This window comes from Dermochelys coriacea, chromosome 7 (genome assembly GCF_009764565.3).
Source record: "Dermochelys coriacea isolate rDerCor1 chromosome 7, rDerCor1.pri.v4, whole genome shotgun sequence".
Lineage (NCBI taxonomy): Eukaryota > Metazoa > Chordata > Testudines > Dermochelyidae > Dermochelys > Dermochelys coriacea.
In genome coordinates, this window is record NC_050074.1 from 118,357,856 (window position 1) to 118,376,465 (window position 18,610).

At 41.2% G+C, this 18,610-nt stretch overlaps 1 protein-coding gene across 32 annotated transcripts in view; it reads right to left on the reverse strand.

Annotated features, from left to right (window-relative positions):
* Positions 1-18,610, reverse strand: part of ADD3 (adducin 3) — a 182,432-nt gene that overhangs the window by 139,634 nt on the left and 24,188 nt on the right. For 5 of the 32 annotated variants that reach the window (XM_043519449.1, XM_043519450.1, XM_043519436.1 and 2 more), the window contains one exon: positions 15,255-15,299. The exons of the other annotated variants lie outside the window; for them this stretch is intronic. The gene's annotated coding sequence lies outside the window, so the exon portion shown is untranslated. Of the gene's footprint in view, positions 1-15,254; positions 15,300-18,610 lie in introns of those variants that run through there. 32 annotated transcript variants of the gene reach the window in all.

The following is an 18,610-nucleotide window of genomic DNA, read 5'->3' on the forward strand; positions in this document are numbered from 1 at the left end:
ACTACTAGCTCTGACAGACACTTGTAGTGTGAACAAGGGAAAGGCATGTGCAGTCTCTAGATTGTTTGCTATTATATCTTACTGCAGGGACAATAAAATCTTTCGCTGAGAATTTCTAGTCAACTTTGGTTCTAAATGTGAATTGTCTTTTTCTCTGATGTACTCCTTAAGGCAATGGGCTGTCTTGTTTTACATGCATGTAAAACATCTAGCATAGGTAGAGAATCTGCATTCTTTCTCTGGACACAGAGGTCGGTAGAAGGAAATCCAGGAGGAAGCAAATGCCCTGGGATCCTTTCCCTGAAAGAAGGGGTTTACCAAGAGGAGTTGCAGAGGAGAAAGGCGAAGGAGAAGGCAGGGGAGGAAGAAGCCAAAGAGAATACAGGTTGAAACTGGGTAGTCCTTGGCAGCAGCTGCTGCTACTAAGGACCCTGGGCTGGAACCTGGAGTAGTAGGTGGGCCCATGTCCCCCTATCAGCCACTGGGGAACTTGCACAGACTAGGAATTGGCATGAAAGACTACCTGGGACAGTGTATTGACAGTTGGTCTAGAGGGACTTTGATACCCTGAAAGAGGAACATTTTATTGACCTGGTTGGAGGGCTGAATCATGATGAGAGAGCACCCCAAGTCCTGATTAGGGATTTATTTAGAAACTTGAGAATTAAAAATAAAACTTTCTCTGTGCTCAACTGAATGACCAGGGTAGATTATGTCCTTGTGTTACCCTTTTAAAGGCATATATGCACTACAGTACTTTGTCCAGGGAACTAGATGAGTTGGGTGACTGTTTGGGGTTCTTAATTGTTAGAAGGAATGTTTAAGATATAAATTAGAGTATTAATTGTTTTTCCTAATGGACCTGACCTAATGTCCTTTCCGAGTGTGATTGTTGCACTTTGGGACCCCACCCTACAACCATAATTCTTGCAAGTGCTGTGTACAACTAATGTAATGCTATGGGAGTTCCAGTGGTTCGGGCACTAGCTAGGACTTGGGAGACCTGGATTTAAGATCCCGCCCCACCACAGACTTCCTATGAGATCTTGAGCAAGTCTCTTAGAGCCAGATTTTTAAAGGTATTTAGGTATCTAGTAGCATTTTCAAAAGCACCCAGATGCCTAACACCCAGTGGGTGGTAGGCACTTGGATGTTTTTGAAAAGCCCACTAGGTATATAAATACCCTTAAAAACCTGGCCGTTAATGTGTGTGTGTTGGTTCATAGTGCCACGAGGGTGTTGGAGGATAAATATATTAAAGATTAGAGACTAACAAATTTATTAGAGCATAAGCTTTCGTGAGTTACAGCTCACTTCATCGGATGCTAGTCTCTAAGGTGCCACAAGTATTCCTTTTCTTTTGCGAATACAGACTAACACGGCTGCTACTCTGAAACCTATATTAAAGATTGTGAGGCATTTAGAAACTACAGTAATGCAGGTATGACCAAGCCTTCTTCGTCCCCTGCTGGAGGCGGTGCCACCCTGACTCACCCACTCACTCATTTTCACCAAGCTGGAGCAGAGTGTTGTGGTTTGGGAGAGGTCAAGGGCTCCAGCTAGGAGTACAGGCTCTGGGGTGGGGCCAGAAATGAGAGGTTCAGGGTGTGGGAAGGGGCTCTGGGCTGGGGTAGGACTGCGGGAGGGTGAGAGGGCTCCAGCGTGGAGACAAGAATGAGGGGTTTGGGGTGCAGGATGGGGCTGAGGAGTTCAGAAGGGGGCTCTGAGCTGGGGCAGAGGGTTAGGGTGCGGCTTCCGAGCAGCGCTTACCTCAGGCAACTCCCAGGAAGCAGCGACATGTCCCTCCTGCCTCTAGGTGGAGGGGTGGCCAGGGGCTCTGTGCGCTGCGCTCATCTGCGGGCACCGCCCCCCCCATAGCTTCCATTGGCCCCAGTTCTCGACACTTGGACTTTTAACAGATGGGTCAGCACAGTTGCCAGGGTCCCTCATAAACTGGGTGTTGTGGTTGAAAACCAGACACGTGGAAATCCTAAAGCCACTGGCATGAAGACTGAAATGCTCACCACCAAGACAAAAAACAAACCTGGTTTTTGGAACGTACAGACAATGTATGAAACAGGGAAGCTAGCTAAGGTGACAGCAGAGATAAGACACCTTCAGGAGCTTAAATACAGTTTGGAAATCAAAATACAAACACCAAGACCAAAAACAATTAAGATTTATCAGAGCTGTGTACTTTCAATACTACTTTATAGTGCAGAATACTAGGGAATGAAAAAGCATGACATGTTCAAACTGTCTTCATTCCATACAACCTGCCTCAGAAAAATCCTCAATCTCAAACCAAGACTTATTCATACAGTGCAGCCAAGAAGATAGGAGCACCATCATTACCAGGTGGCATTGAAGATGGATTGGCGATGCGCTTCAGATGGAAACTGATTCTGTCACCAGAATAACACTAACATGGACACCTGAAGGCAAGCAAAAACGAAGCCACCTGAAACCATGGCGAAGAGCTGTGGAAGCAGAGCTGAAAAACCTGGGGGCTCAGCTGGGAAACCATTGCAAGACTTGCCAGAAGGAGTGGAGAAGCTACGTTGCTGCCGTAAACGCCAGAGGCGTAATGGGAACTAACCAACCAACTAACCAAACTTAACCAACTAACTAGTAAAAAGAAAAGAGGTAGGAGGTATTAGTTGACAACTGTGTCAACCTATTACCTGGTCTAGGGATTTTTGTTTTAAAGGAACAGTCATTTTCAGTAATTTTAAGATTCCTACCTGTGTTACTTTTACTTAGTATTAAAACTGAACGATATTTTAACATATACATTTTGATGATTTCTGATTTTTGTTTGCACTATGCATTGAACAATGAAAGTGGAAAAAAATGAATGGTCTTTTATCAGTTTCTTCTTAAACTAAAAATAATAATCTCTATGTACTGTAATAGTATACAAAGGCCATTCACTTCTGGTTTAAAGATAGCTCAATGAGCATGATTCTAAGCATGGGTGGTCACTGATCTAAAACAACTTTTAAAGAGTCATAACTTGGAATGATCAATGATGTTTTGGTGTGATGTTTATTAAAAAGACATGGATTTTACTGGATTAGCAACTGCTCCCCATGATACTATATATGTTTGAGGCACTGAGGGGCATAGCCAGTCTATAGAGCATCATCACCTAGCAAAGGTGTGAGAATTACTTCTGCACCTGTTCCTAAAGTCTTAAAACTCTTTCAGACCAAGCACAGGTGAAGTGAGGTAGAGAAAGATTGGCTGAAAAGATTCTAATGGAGCCATAATACTGTGATGGAAATGGAGTGAAGACAGTCTTCTGTGGATGCCTTGAAGTTTCACAACTTGCATAACAATGGCAGGAACACAGCCTCAATTCAGGGATGCAAGATCTGTCCTCCACTCCTCCTTTCAAATACTATAATTCCTCAAGAAGTACACACTTTCTAAGTATCTTTAGCCATAATTGTTTAGGATATTCCAAGAATAACCACATCCCCTCTACAAAGGAAACGCCAAGATACGCAAGCCTATCATTTCTTACTTCCCAACTCAGACAGATTTGGTATCCAGTTTGGTATTTTACCAACACTTCTGAGTGATACATGGGAAGCAACACTCCAGACATGAGCAAACCACAGGAGGCATCCTATGAAGAAAGGAACTTAGTTTTTAAGGTTCTTACTTGGAAACTCCATGCCTATTACTCTGGAATTGAAGTCAGACTGCATATTATACAAATTTGTCTATAAATATTTAAGCCCATTTGAGAGGCAATAAACTAGAAAAATCATATGTGAGGAATAAAAAATGGTTGCATACTGCTAAATATATCCAACTCTAAGGGCTTGATCCTGCATGATGCTGAGCACTGTGGTTTGATTCAGCAAAGCACTTAAGTATCTGAGTACTCTCATCCCAATGGGCCTTGAAGTTAACTATGTGCTTATGCGCTTTGCTTGATGGGCCAGAGTGCTCAGCACCCTGTAGGATAGCCCTTCAAGAAGGAATTGCATTTATGTATCTAAAAGAGACAGAAAGGGGAGAAAGCTGTTTGTTTTAAAGAAAGGATGTGAAACCCAATTTACTTACCTCTCTCTCATGGTGGCTTCTCCCTGCCCAGTTTGACCTGAATCCAGGTCACATTTGTTGAAAAAAGAAAAAGTTTTGACACTGTGGGCATGGCTCCACTTGCAGATGTAGAGCTCTTTGAGTTAAACCAGCCTTCGTAGAGTGCAGTAGGGAAAGCGCTGCAATCTGTTCACACTGACAGCTACAAACGCATTGGTGTGGCCAAATTAGCAGCTCTTGCAACAGCCACAAAGAGCAGTGCATTATGGTAGCTATCCCAGCATGCAAATGGCTGCAACGTGCTTTTCAAATGGGAGGGGTGGGATGGAATGTGACAGTGAACGTGTTGTGTGTATGTTGGGGGGGAGAGTGTGGGGTTGGGGGGGCTGAGAGCATGTCAGCATGCTGTCTTGAAAGTTCAGACAGCAGCAAACCCCCCGCCCCCCCTGCTCACAGCATTCTACAGTAATGGTTGCTTTTGTCTCGGGGCAGATAAGCACGCCGGCTGTCAGAAACAGAGCTTTCATAGGGCATAACCGCATTCCTGCAGTGATTCCAAAACAATGAGAAAAGACTGGCCACTTGACGTAAGGGGATTATGGGACATTTCCGGAGGCTGATCAGAGCACAGTAATGCAACACCTCGTCCACACTGCCACCCAGGCATTTAAGCCAAGGCACAACAAGTGTTAATCTTCTTGCCGAGGTGGAGTACCAGGAGCGCTCTAGCCATGGAGTCAGAGCGCTCTATGTGCCTTGCCATTGTGGATGGGTAGTGAGCTAGGGCGCCTGGGGCTGCTTTAATGCGCTCTAACTCGCAAGTATAGCCAAGCCCTGTGGCAATGCTCAGTCACCCTTGAAACATCCCCTTGACTTGGTGTGGATGTTGCTGCTATCTTTGTCTCCCAGTGCCTCCTGCTGAATGCCTGTTTCTGACTCCAGATTTTCCGTCGGCCAACCCTCTGGTCAAGCTACAAAGTTCAGATGACTTCCAGGGTATCACAAACAAGTCCAAATAAATCTGGATAATTTTCCAGCCCCCTGGGGCTACTGAAATACTTGCCTTGTACTTGCACCAACTCCGTCTCAGGGCTTTCTGTGCATAAGCCTACTCTGCCCCTGTAGTACCCTGCCCCCATTATCGATGTCCGTTACCCTAATCCTGGGCTTCTCTCAGTCAGAGAGACCCGTCTCTTCTGCAGTCTCTCCTTTAGCCTATTATAGCGGCTTAGGCTCCACCTGTTCTGGCCAGGAGCCAGTTAGCTACTCACCTCCCCAGGAGAAGAGCATGACTCACTGGGTGCATCTGCTAGCCTGGCAGGTGATGGGGATTAAGCCCCATCACAGATGCCCAAAAATATCTACTGTTAAGATGGAAAACTATGGATTTATGTTGGAGAACTTTTTAAAAGCATCTGTTGAAAGAAACAAGCTTAAACCAGTTTGAAGAAGATACCAGAGGAGATTACTTAGCAAATTAAAATTGTTCTTTGAGAGTCACCTCTGTGTCAGATAAGGAATAGGCGCCTGTAAAGACAAGGTTACCAAAGGAGGACATAGTGTTGGAAGGGGTATGAGTGTCAATGACAGAGCTGGTCTTGCGGACTCCAGCAGGGTATTCCATGGACTCTTGTATGCAAGCCACATGAAGAGCTGAAGAGGGCCCTGCATATCATCCTTCCACGATGACCGAATCTGACGTGAGGGAAGAGGATTAGGGTTTCCAGGTCAAGTTAGGAGACCCCCGAGTTTCATCTCTGAAGGTACCTTGAGGCAGTTCTGGATTGGAGCCAGAGAAGTCAGTTCAGGCTCATAGATAAGAAGCAAAAAAGCATAGTGTGGGGGGGTCAACAGCTTTGTCAGTGGACCCCCACTCAGGCACAGAGAGATTGATAGTCTTCTTGGACATCTTACCAGTTCAGATCCCAAGTCAGTCAGTGCCAAGATGTTTACCTCTAGAGGAATGTGGAGGAGCAGGACTGCTATGCTGATGGTCTTTGAGGCCTTCATGGGTCAAGAGAGTACAAAGGAAAAGTAGCTGCTGCTTCTTTTTCTTATTCCCCTTCTTGTGTGGAGACCTACCGCTTTTTCTAAGTATACCTGGTCCTGCCTCAGGGCAGTCTCTTCCAACCCTACATTTCTAGGAGTCTCCTCCCTCCTTTTACCCTTACAGGCAGCTGGGTGGACTTGTGGTGCTGAGACAGAAGTGTTGGTGCCAGATGATAGATCCAGAGTCAGCACCCAGGGCAATGGTGCCAAATAAGGAGTAGGTGCTGGGATGGGCCCGTCCTATGGCTATTGAAGCTTGAATAGCTGGTGTTGGTTTGGTCTTTGGCTAACCCCACTGATGCCCGGTAAAGAATTCACTCCCACTACAAAGCCAAAGAGATTCCTGTTTTAGGCCCATGACAGAAGGCAGCACAAGGTTGGAGTGGCAAAATGTGTTTTGAGGCCTATGTCACAGGAACTAGGCATAGAGACTGCCTTGGTATTCTATGGAACAGTCACCGTAACAAGCTGTTGATAGTGAGAAGCCAGATAAGCCTGGAGCCTCAAGTGTGTCTTCCTTCCTAGCATAGTGAGTGAAGGCACAGCAAACACCCACTGGATTACTGAGCAGATCTCAACCAGTCATAGACTGTACCTGATGCAGGTGTTGGTCTCCAGCATGATTGATGAGCGGAAAGTGCACTTCTTGAAGCCATAATAGGGCTTGGGCCCAACATTGTTCCAGTGAGGGGCTGAAGGCTTCTAGGACAAGAGGCTGCTATGTATGCTAAACTATCCTATAGTACTCTACACTATTTATAAGAAAAAATAAGTTATACAAAGGAAAAATCTAGCCCGAGGCCACGGAAGGGACTTCCGTTCTCTCTGTGGTGGCAGAAAAAGAAATGAGGTGATTGGGAGATGAAGTAAGGCAATGATATCACCCTTGCACAGAATCTCAGATGCACCTCTTCGAGGACAAAGCTTTTCAAGGCAGTTCCACAGCTCAATACAAAGGGCAACATAGGCCATAAATGAGAATACACAGACCAATGAAGAACAACTAGATATGAAGTAATGATTATTTGTAATTGGGTGTTGTGTTTATAGTTAGTCTTTTTATTGACTTATATATCTGAATTTACCTATTTTCCTCTCAAAATTAAGTTATAAAAAGACAGTTAAAGAAACTCAATTCTAAAATTATTTACCTAGAATGGTGTCTGCAATTATGTGTAGTGGAGCAAGTATGTACATCTTTTACTTTATTGTAAAAAAATCTCAATCAATTCCTGAGAATGGGAAATATTAATATGAGGAGCAGAGAGATAATGAATTAAATCCTGAGTCAGATTAAATGCAAAGAGAAAAAAGGCCATAAAAAACTATCACAAGCGCAGAAGTGCACAACTTCCTAACTGGTTATGAAAACAGGTTTGGAAACCAATTCAGTGCAAACACAATGACTTTGCAGAGTTTCATCTAGCTGATGTGGCCACAGTGAGGCAAAAGGACAGATCCAAATTGCTTCATCATCCATAGTTATTACAACAAAACCCGCTATAGATGATGAAGCCTAATGTTGTAATTCTTATTTTCAAATTATCAGAGGGATTAAAATTCTCCCAAAATTTTAAAAAAACTATGGAATCACTACAAACTAAATACATAAAGTGGTGGTTTCACAGCCTGCCTGGATTATAGATGGGGCCCTACCAATTTCACAGCAGTAAAAAAATGTGTCATGGACCGTGAAATAAGCCCTTCCCTGTAAAATCCAATCTCCCCCTGCTGCTAGGACTGCCCCAACCAGAGGGCTCCTAGCTCCGCATGGGCTGGGGAGGGACAGGACTTCCTCGGAGAGGGGTTGTGCAAAGGATGGGTGAGATCAGACTCACCTTTGGGTGCCTCACCCTGCTGCAAGACACTCGGGGACTGGGCAGCAGCCCCAGAGGTTCCTGCAGCTGGAAGAGGCTTGTGGAGGTGAGTCCGATCTCCTTCTGCTGCTAGGAGCACCCCAGCTAAGGGGGCTCCTAGCTCCAGCTGGGCTGGGGAAGGATAGGACTTCTCCCCCCAAGAGCGGCTGTGCAGGGGATGGACCTCAGACCCATCTCCAGGAACCTCCTGGGGTTGTAGGAAGTGCCACAGTTGCTGCTTTCAGAGTCCAGCTTTGAAGACAGCAGTTAAGTGAGGGTGGCAATCCCATGACCCCCTAAAACAGGTTTGCATATCCCCCCCCCCACACACACAATCCCCTTTTGGGTTGGAACCACCACAGTTACAACACCATGAAATTTCAGATTTAAACATCTGAAAACAGGAAAATTACCAATTTTCAAATCTTGTGGCTGGGAAATTGACCATAATGGACTGCGAATTAGATAGGGCCCTAATTATAGAAAATGTAAACAAAAGGCTATCAAATGTACTTGTTCTAGTAATAAGCTAAAACCCTGCTTTGCTGAATACTTCTAACACTCAAAAAATACTTTCAGTAGTGAAATATGCTAAATTAAGTATCGGGGGAATGAGTATTCACATCCTTGTGATTTCCTGTGGTGAACAAAGCCTCATAATAGTACTTAGACACCCCTAAAAATCCCATGTTCCTTTTCTAAGAAAGGTGGACTGATGCCTAATTTCCAGGGAAAGAGGGCTGAAGCACACCCTTCTGACCTTTGGAGGTTAAGAAGAATCAACCCATGCAATGTCTTTCCTCTGCTGCTGATAGCAATCCCTCTAAAGAGATTTTGAATTTTTGCTACCAGGATCTACTGCTTAAAGTTTTGATCCCCTTTGAAACAAACAACATTTGAAGAAACCAAGAAACCCCTGCACTGATTAAGCAGACAGTACTGCACAAAATGACGACATAAGTCCATAGGAAATCTGTTCCAGAAGCCTGTGTAACTTGGAAATCCCTGGATAGCTATGCCATTAACTTCAAATTCCTTGGGTACCTGCACCACAAAATCCACACAAATGCTTCAATTCAGCTGATCTAGGCAATTAACTACCACTCCAATACCTGCTAAACTCAAACACAACATGCAAACTAAATCAGGCAACCAACTGAAAATAGCAAAGCATGAAGGGGCTCCATTGCAATGCTCCTGGGGTATGGCTTGCCTTCTGGGTTTCACCCTCCATTACCATGCTGATTGTGAGGACTTAATGTGCTTTCTGAAGGGATCTAGAAGGGTTCATGGTGACAACTTGAGAGACAAGTTATATTGTAGCAAGGTGAAGTCAAATGCTAAGCCAGCCCCTTCATTTGAGATTCTTCAGGTGAAAAAAAACAGGAGCTCTCACATACAACATTTGTATAATCATATTTGTACTGTATTTAATAGAAAATAAAAATAAACCACGCATGTACCCCCCATGTTCAATATTTGGTGTTTTTGTACTATTCTGGGATGTTGCTTTAAAATACAGGTTCTTTAAATGCATTATACTATCACATCAGGCAATTTGTGCACCAAACTGGGCACGTGAAAGTGTGCATGCACAGGTGTTTTGAAATCTGGGACAGAACTAATTCACCACTTCCAAAATGTATTCAACCACCAGACAAGTAAATAATTACCAACTCATTCTAACCTTGAATATCTTTTTCTAATTTAAAAATAACTGCAGTTTATTTTTAGAAGTATTTGGCTCTTCAGTGCAGTTTCAGAGATGTAAACAAAGATATTACTACATGTTCATTGGTAAACTAGATTTGTGCTGTATAATGATGCATTAACTGATTTGGTCAATCACTTTCTTGAGAGGCAGTCACATGCATTGTCTTTTGGTTCTTGCACAGTGTTTACAGGTTCATGATAGGACAAGTCTTACTGCAGTACAGTGGCTCTTCTCTCTATTTGGAAGTTTTTAATCCTCAAACGGAAACATTTATTCAAACAAGCATCTTCCTCACATAAACTCACTGTCAGCAAAACTGCTATCAGATTACCCTGATGGGCCACAGGTTGCCCACCACTGCTGTAATCCCTTCCTAGTCATCGAGCTACCTATGCTCCTCACACAGCAAGGACTGCTGCTCATCCAGTAGCCTTTTTAGCCATAGCTGCACTCACAAGACATAAACCTGTAGTCATCATCACCTTCGGTCACAAAGGATACCACCACCACCAGGAAAATATTGGTAACGGTGATTTGAGTCTAGAGCTCACTAGTCTTATAAGTTATTATTATACATGCTTCCCCATCAAAAACATTTGGTTCTAGAGGAGATAAAACTGCAGCTGTTGTGTATACTATCGAAATGTAATGTCAATAAGCCCAAAATGTTTAGTACCATCATTTTCCAAAATAAAAATCCTATGCTCTCAGCAATGATGACCTGTTCACAGTCACCCGAGGAAGTGTGTTTCTTGGCAATTGTGGGCATTTTTATAAAGCCTGACCATCCCTTCACCCTACTTGCTTCAGTCTTGTGAACAAGGAGTACACTGAATTATGCAATACTCCTGGTCTCCAATGTGCTTGGAGAGCATGATTTTTGTACATTTCAATGCCACATAAACCTGTAAGAATGGAACACGAAACCAGGAGAAAGCACAATGGGCACATACCCACAAACCAAGTAAACACTGGAAAGGCTAATATTAGGCCTAACAGCCCTGCCAAGTGTCTCTTAAAAACACACAACAATTAACTTGAAATGCTCTAACAAACATCACTTTTGTAAGATATTTACATTTGTTCTCCTTGTTTGGATTCACAGATCTCTATACATTTCAAGAATTCACAGGGTGAACAGTAGAGTTCAGCTGTCCAGAGACTAGCCACATTTACGCAGTAACGCGGACTTGCCAGTTGGATGGAGTCTCAAAGTATTTTAAAGGGTGGCCACTCCCAAAAAAAGCTGGTACTTCGCTGAAAGTCTCTGGCTAGCCATCTTACAAAACATGTGAAATGAGTATGTATTCAAAAGGATTACATTGTTTCCATCTGACTGATAACTGAACAATTTATTAAAGTTATTTTCTGGATGCCAAATTTTGCTGGGTCTAACATTTACATGGCAGTGATTGAAATATATGGACTAAAACCATGCAAATATTGTACCTAAACCCTACACAAACAGGTAAGTCTGTTCTCCAACACTGGATCAAAAGAAGTTGCCATATGGTACTCTTCCTGAGCAGGTGACCCAATTAGCTAAAATTGAACTGCTCCACACTCCTTTGTGCAGCATTACATATCATCAGCATCCCTGATTAGATTTTAACATATACAAAAAAACAAGAATTGGAAAGAAGGACCATAAGACGACATGACATCTAGAAGCCAAGTTACAGATTGCCCATTCTGGGCACATACATGATGGGAAACTTCTACATGAGGATTGTGACTTCCTGGGGGAACGCAAGTGCCAGCTCCCTTGTACAGTCCCCCTTCTCCATACATAGCCCTTTGGCACACCACAAAAGGCTCTGTAGGAGCTCCACGGAGTTCAAGAGTACATCTACACAGCAATTGAACACCTACAGCTGGCCCTGGTCAGCTAGCTCAGGATCACGGGGCTCAAGCTGCAGGGCTGTAAAACTACTGTTCAGGCATTCTGGTTCATGCTGGAGTCAAAGCTCTGGGACCCCACGGGCAGAGGGGGGAGAAAGTCTTAGAGCCCCGGCTCCAGCTCAAGCTTCTAAACAACAGTTTCTCTCCCCCCTCTCCCCACCATAGCCTGAGCCCCACAAGCCGAAGTCAGCTGACCTGAGACAACTGTGGTCATGCCACAGGGTGTTTTATTCTCATGTAGATGTGCCTTTAGAGGCCAGGTTTGAACAAGACTGGCTAGCTTTGAAAGGAGTTTTCTCTGTCATGCCTCCATGACAATCTAGTCAAGAACAACAGAGCTCGGAGCTGCATTAATTCCTCATATTTTCCCTCCAATATCAATAGCAGGATAACTCTTCCTTGCCAAAAGAAAGGAGGCAGCACATAGAACTTCACACAAGAGCAATTCAGCCTCTGTGGATCTAGAAGTGTTCTTTTCTTTGGATCCCCAAGAACCATGTATTTGGAAACGTTTCACTGCTCTTCCTAATGCCACAGCTCACTCCCCTCAACTCCTCTCCTACTAGAGAGACTGACGTAGGAAAAAAAAAATAGAATCTTTTATGTTCCCTGACTTTTTACTCCACTCACAGGTTTCTCCTCTAATGTATGTGATCTGTTCTCAAGTTAGAAAAGATTTGGCCCCAACCCATACCACACAATGACCTGCTCATGTTTTGTATGTTAAAAAAAATAGAGATGGTCAGTCTTGAAGTGCAGTGCTGACAAACACTATGATGACAGACATCTACATGGTTTTCCCTGGTTCCATCACAGTCATGTGCACTTTTGTCACAGGAATCCTTCCTGTGATGTATACAAGTTACTTTCTCCCCTCTCCCTCTGCTGCTGCCACCTGCTTCAGTCTCAAAGGGTGAAGGAGCTCTGGGTCTCCTCACAAACTTTGTTTGCATTGCTCCAGGATCTGTGGATAAGGAGAAATCTCTCACTGTCTAGAGTGCTGTCACACTGCAAGTTACACAGAATAAAAATGGGAAAAACTAAGATTAAATATTTAACCTAGTCCATCAATCCACTTGAAGTACTGTTCTGCAACCTACATCTCTTTAAAAACAGATTACAGCCTCTGAAACTGCCCCCAACTCTTATGAGTAGTAAACCAGGGGTTTATTGTAAATCTTAAAAAGTTACCACAAATATTTACAAAATTTGCCATTGGAAAGATTACTGTTTGAGGCCACATGACACTTCATGCATCTTGTTAGCACTGCACTAGCTACTTCAGAACTTGTTTCACTTGGTCTAGTTGTTAGGGCATCTGGGTTCTACTTCCAACTCTGCCACTAACTCAGGGGTTAGGGAAGGTTATTACATGAGGGGGTCATGAGCGGTCAGCCTCCACCTCAAGCCCCACTTTGCCTCCAGAATGTATAATGGTGTTAAATGTATTAAAAATTGCTCAAAGGCTATGTGAAAGAGGTCTCCAGTACGAAAGTTTGAGAACCACTGAACTAACTGAATGTCGCCTTTGCAAAGGTATAATCTCTGTGCCTCAGACTGCCCATCTTTGAAATGGATACACTACTTGCTCACCCACGTAAAGCACTTTGAGATGTTCAGATAACCTATTTCATCTTGTGGTGCTGCATAAATAATTGCAGAAGCATTATTATAAACAACTTCAATCAGATAAAAATGAATGTGTCATAGGATTGCTTTTTTTTCCACAAAACAAAAAACACTTTATATAAAGTACAATCAGATGCTGTTGGCAGATAATTTGATTTAAAATAGGACTGATTTCTAAGAACATTACTGTATTACAAATGTGGTCTAAATATATCTATGTTTACAAAGCATTCACTCAATATAATCCCTTCACTCTTCCCCATCTCTTCTTTAATTCTTTCTTAAACATAAAAATACAGTGAATTTCCTGCAACAGCCATTTCATATATCAGTCAAAAGAGCACGTAAATGATGAAGTAAACGCTATCCTATGAAAAGCTAAGCATGCCACTTCTGAAATGGGGTCTAAATTATGATGATGGGGTCTAAATTAGCTACTTACCACTCAAGAAAGATCTTGGAGTCATTGTGGATAGTTCTCTGAAAACATCCACTCAATGTGCAGCAGTAGTCAAAAAAGCAAACAGAATGCTGGGAATAATTAAGAAAGGGAGAGATAATAGGACAGAAAATATCATGTTGCCTCTATATAAATCCATGGTACGCCCACATCTTGAATACTGTGTGCAGATGTGGTTGCCCCATCTCAAAAAAAGATAAATTGGATTTGGAAAAGGTTCAGAAAAGGGCAACAAAAATGATTAGGGGTATGGAACGGCTTCCGTATGAGGAGAGATTAATAAGACTAGGACTTTTCAGCTTGGAAATGAGACGGCTAAGGGGAGATATGATTGAGGTCTACAAAATCATGACTGGTGTAGAGAAAGATAAGGAAATGTTGTTTACAACTTCTCATAACACAAGAACTAGAGGTCACCAAATGGGCAGCAGGTTTAAAACAAATAAAAGGAACTATTTCTTCACACAACACACAGTCAACCTGTGAAACTCCTTGCCATAGGATGTTGTGAAGGCCAAGACTATAACAGGGTTCAAAAAAGAACTAGATAAATTCATGGAGGATAAGTCCATCAATGGCTATTAGCCAGGATGGTCAGGAATGGTGTCCCTAGCCTCTGTTTGCCAGAAGCTGGGAATGAATGACAGGGGATGGATCATTTGTTTACCTGTTCTGTTAATTACCTCTGGCGCACCTGGCACCGGCCACTGTCGGAAGACAGGATACTGGGCTAGATGGGGCTTTGGTCTGACCCAGTAGGGCTGTTCTTATGAAAGACATTCTATTGCAGTTCTGATCATCAACTACAACAAGGAGATGTTTCAGTCTCTATGGAAGTCAATGGTCAAAATGGACTTATTTTTAAAAAGTATTTATTTTATCTCCGTACCATTTAATGGAATATTTAAAATATTTTCTCTTAAAATAAGCCTATGTTTTTATTTTAAAAAATGAAGTGAAGGATTAAAAACCTTTAAGTAACAGTCTGGAAACTCCCTTCCTACAGAAATCTTTCTAATTAAACATAGAAAGTAATCTTGTAACACTTAAAATCTTATGTCCAGTCATCATCAACGATCATAAGAAAAACCATCAGTAAATCTTAAGCACAGTGAAACTTCATTTGCTATCTGTAGATAAGAAAATTATGAAAAAATTGATTAACATTAATTTATCAAATCTGACTAATTAATAAACTGAGTAACTCAAAATATGATATTGGTTTACTTTCTTCTTCTGAATTCTGGATTATGAAACAACATTAAAAAACCTGACCAGTCCTAAAAATGACTAATCTGTCCCTATTAATCTTTCTTACAGAAAACTATTACATTAAAATCAATTTCAGAAAGAATGTTTAACAATGTTCTATTATAATATGGTAATCAAACATTCACAGACCATTAAATTTTTGTAGCAATTATTTTCAAATAATGTTCATAAAGTTTGATAAACTAATTATACTATGCCTTGATAACATGCTGGAGACAGCAGAGCAAGGTTTTGTATAGAGTTTAGCAGCTAAAAATAGAAGGCTTTCACTATAGTTGATATCCAGGTACTTAATATTTAAAATTTTTATCCTTACCTGAAACCAAGGCACTTCCAAATTGGATTAGTCAGTTTTTAAATGCTTAATTAAAAAAAAAATAAAGAGAAGATTGTTGTATTCTTGAGGTTACTGCCTTGGCCCAGTATTTATTTTATTAACTTGATTAAGATAATTGCAGCTAAGTCAGTAAATTGCCACAACTACATCACCTAATTTAGCAGTTAAAACAAGAGCAATTATATTTTATTTGAGCCTTTAAGGATGAAAATCAAGTAACCTTTTTAAAATGAATCACTTAAGCATGCTGTGAAAGTTCAGCTTTTTATTTTTAAGGATCAAAGCAAATGTTTTAAATAATTTAATTTTATAAATTATTTTTTATGAGCACCAGGAAGAAAAGGCCAATATTAAAATAAATTAGAAGAAAAATGAGTTGGAAGAATAAAGTCAGTCTTACATTTGAAAGGCTAACAATGATTAAATTCACACCACACAGTCTTAAAAAAACACTAATCAAATTTGGACCCTGTATTGTATTTGCAAAAAGAAAAGGAGTACTTGTGGCACCTTAGAGACTAACAAATTTATTTGAGCATAAGCTTTCGTGAGCTACATCTCACTTCATTCATTCCCTACAGGGAATCCTCTTTTCTAAGATTCCCACTGCTATGGTCCTAAAAAGACCTCTTCATCCCACAAGAAATTTTCTAGGTGAATATAAAGTCTCATCCTGAACTTTCAACAGCCTAGTTTTGAGAATACTTCAAAATTAGAGCCAGTAGATGTATAACTATATTAGTTGTGAAAAAAAAAAGTCAGACAATAGTTTTCTTCCATTGTTGCTTTAAACACCCAACACCTATTTTTAATAGGAAACTAAAATTTATTTCATGTTTGTGCTACCATCAGTAGATTCTGAAGGCTGTATATATTTTAAATTCTTTGCTTTAGTAGCGGAATCAAATTAATTTTAATCATGACTAGGAGAACTGATTTTAGATGCGCTTTCAGAAGCGGAATTTACACTAGAACAAACACAAACAAACCAGAAAAATCTTGCTGAGGGAAGCATGTGTCTCAGGTCTGTAAACAAGAGTTACGCAAGCTGGAGGCAGACTATTCAGTCAGTATAATGCCAACCCTTAATAATGCAGTTATTCAAGCCTTAAGTTTTTCAAAACAAAAAACCACCATAGGGCAGCCAGGACATATGATGTAGGCTAGCAACTTTGCCCAGATACTAGCTCTATAATGACTAAAAATTAAGTCTGGTTCAATTCAATTATGAATCATCTTCACTCAGAGATGTAGAGCCCAACAAGAAATGAGAATTAGCAATTATTGTTTGTTTGTAGTAGTAGTACCCCATGTGTATCTGGAAAGCATCTAGCAAAAGAAAGGGCTGATTCCTGCCCTGAAGAGTGGCAGTAAGTCTAGCTCAAACTATGATTTGCTTGCCTACTTCTAGTTTTAGAAGACGACTTCTTTTAATCAAAGGAATGAATCAGATTGATATCGGTCGCATATTTGAAATTTAGGGGTGAAACCATGGCCACATTAACACTAATGGCATCGCTCCTATTGTACTTTACTGGGGCCAGGGATCTCACCCTAGGTACCCAAATTTAGACATATAACTAAGAGTACTCTGATGTGCAAAGGTACTGAGCACTGGCAGATTCCACTTCAATCATTGCAGATTTTTATTTTGAGAAAGCAAATATAACTCATTTAAATAATGTTCATCTTCCAAAAAAAACCAAAACAAAAAATGCATGTGACTCAATCCTCAACATCTATGCAAGGTAGTTAAGTATTATACTACTGAATTATACTAAACAAGGATATAGACACAGGATTTTAGTAACCTATTTCTTTTCTGATGGTAGGGGCTAGGACTCCAAATCAAGGATGAGGGCACTACTGTGCCAGGTGCTGCACAGAGACATAAGAAAGAGACTTGGCCAAAAACAGACATTGTCATACTCAGGAATTCTGGATCCCAACCCAATGCTCAGACCACAAGCACAATGAACACATCTAATCTTCCTACAAGTGAAAGACTGAGGAATTACTGTTCTATATTTACAAACCAATTTAATCAAGGTGTGTAGAATATACAGCACCACTTTAACCAAGTTAATTAAAAGCTACATAAAAGCCAAATCTTATTTGTGTTAATACTATATTAATTTAATTTATGCCCTGAGAATACATTCACATCCACTGTTAGCAGAGGGCAAGATCCTGCAAACATTTAAGAGTATCTGTTAATTTGAAATCAATGAGACTACTCAAGTGAGTTAATTTACTCATGTTTTTAGGATCACACAATTTAAGAGGTGAACTACAAATTTAAAAAGATCTAAAAAGTTAAAAAGATATAAAATCTGTGTAACCATCAGCACAGACACTAACATAAGTGACCCACATGTTGTCTTCATACTTACCCTCCCCGCCCTACTTATCGCCATACTGCCTTCTCTTAACTCAGACTCAGATCCTATAGTGATTTTCATGTAGGCAGAATCACACACTTGCACAGAGGTCATTGCAGGATTGAGTCATTCGAAGTTTCAACTTTTTAGGGCAGGCAGTTATGGAGTTTGACACTGACCAAAAAAGAAAGGATCAACAAAGCCACTGGCTAGAATTTTCAGTGATGGAAACCACTGAAGCTTCTGTGCAGAGGATGGATCTGTGATTTGAATGTATGCATTTTACAAAGATACTACACTTGTTTTTATTGATTCATTCACACAAAAGCCTCTTTTGGATTAAGATTAAACATGAGAAATGTTCGCAAAAAAGAAAAAGGAGTACTTGTGGCACCTTCTTTTTTGCGAATGCAGACTAACACAGCTGCTACTCAGAAACATGAGAAATGTTGTACCCAAAAGGAAATTCTGGATGGTATTTAAAGGTCATTAGAAATAGATGAACAAAAAGGCACTAGTGATTTTAAGTATAACAGCCGTACTGTGCTTCTAAAATTCATACATCCTCTACTCAAATCTAGTTGAAGTCAATTCCAGTTCATAGCTGTTTAGGCCCATAAAATCTTTGTCTCAAAAGTTCTCTTGGGAATTGACTTTTCCCCACCACAGAGGCTGAAGCCACATTCACTTTAGCAAGTCAAGTTTTCCTGCAATGCCACAATATATTTTAACAAAGACAACTGATCCAGCCTCCTTCGTCCAGCAGTGGCCAATCTCATGCTTCAAAGGAAGGTGGTGAGGGAAGGGAAGGGATTACACTTAGCCTACTGCGGAATGCTGTGCTTTTACATAAGGAAAAAGCAAAACAAAAAAAAGACAACCTAATATTCCTATACTGAACCCCTCCACAATCTGGTTACACCCTGAAGTATGAGCTATACGTTTCTACCCTTA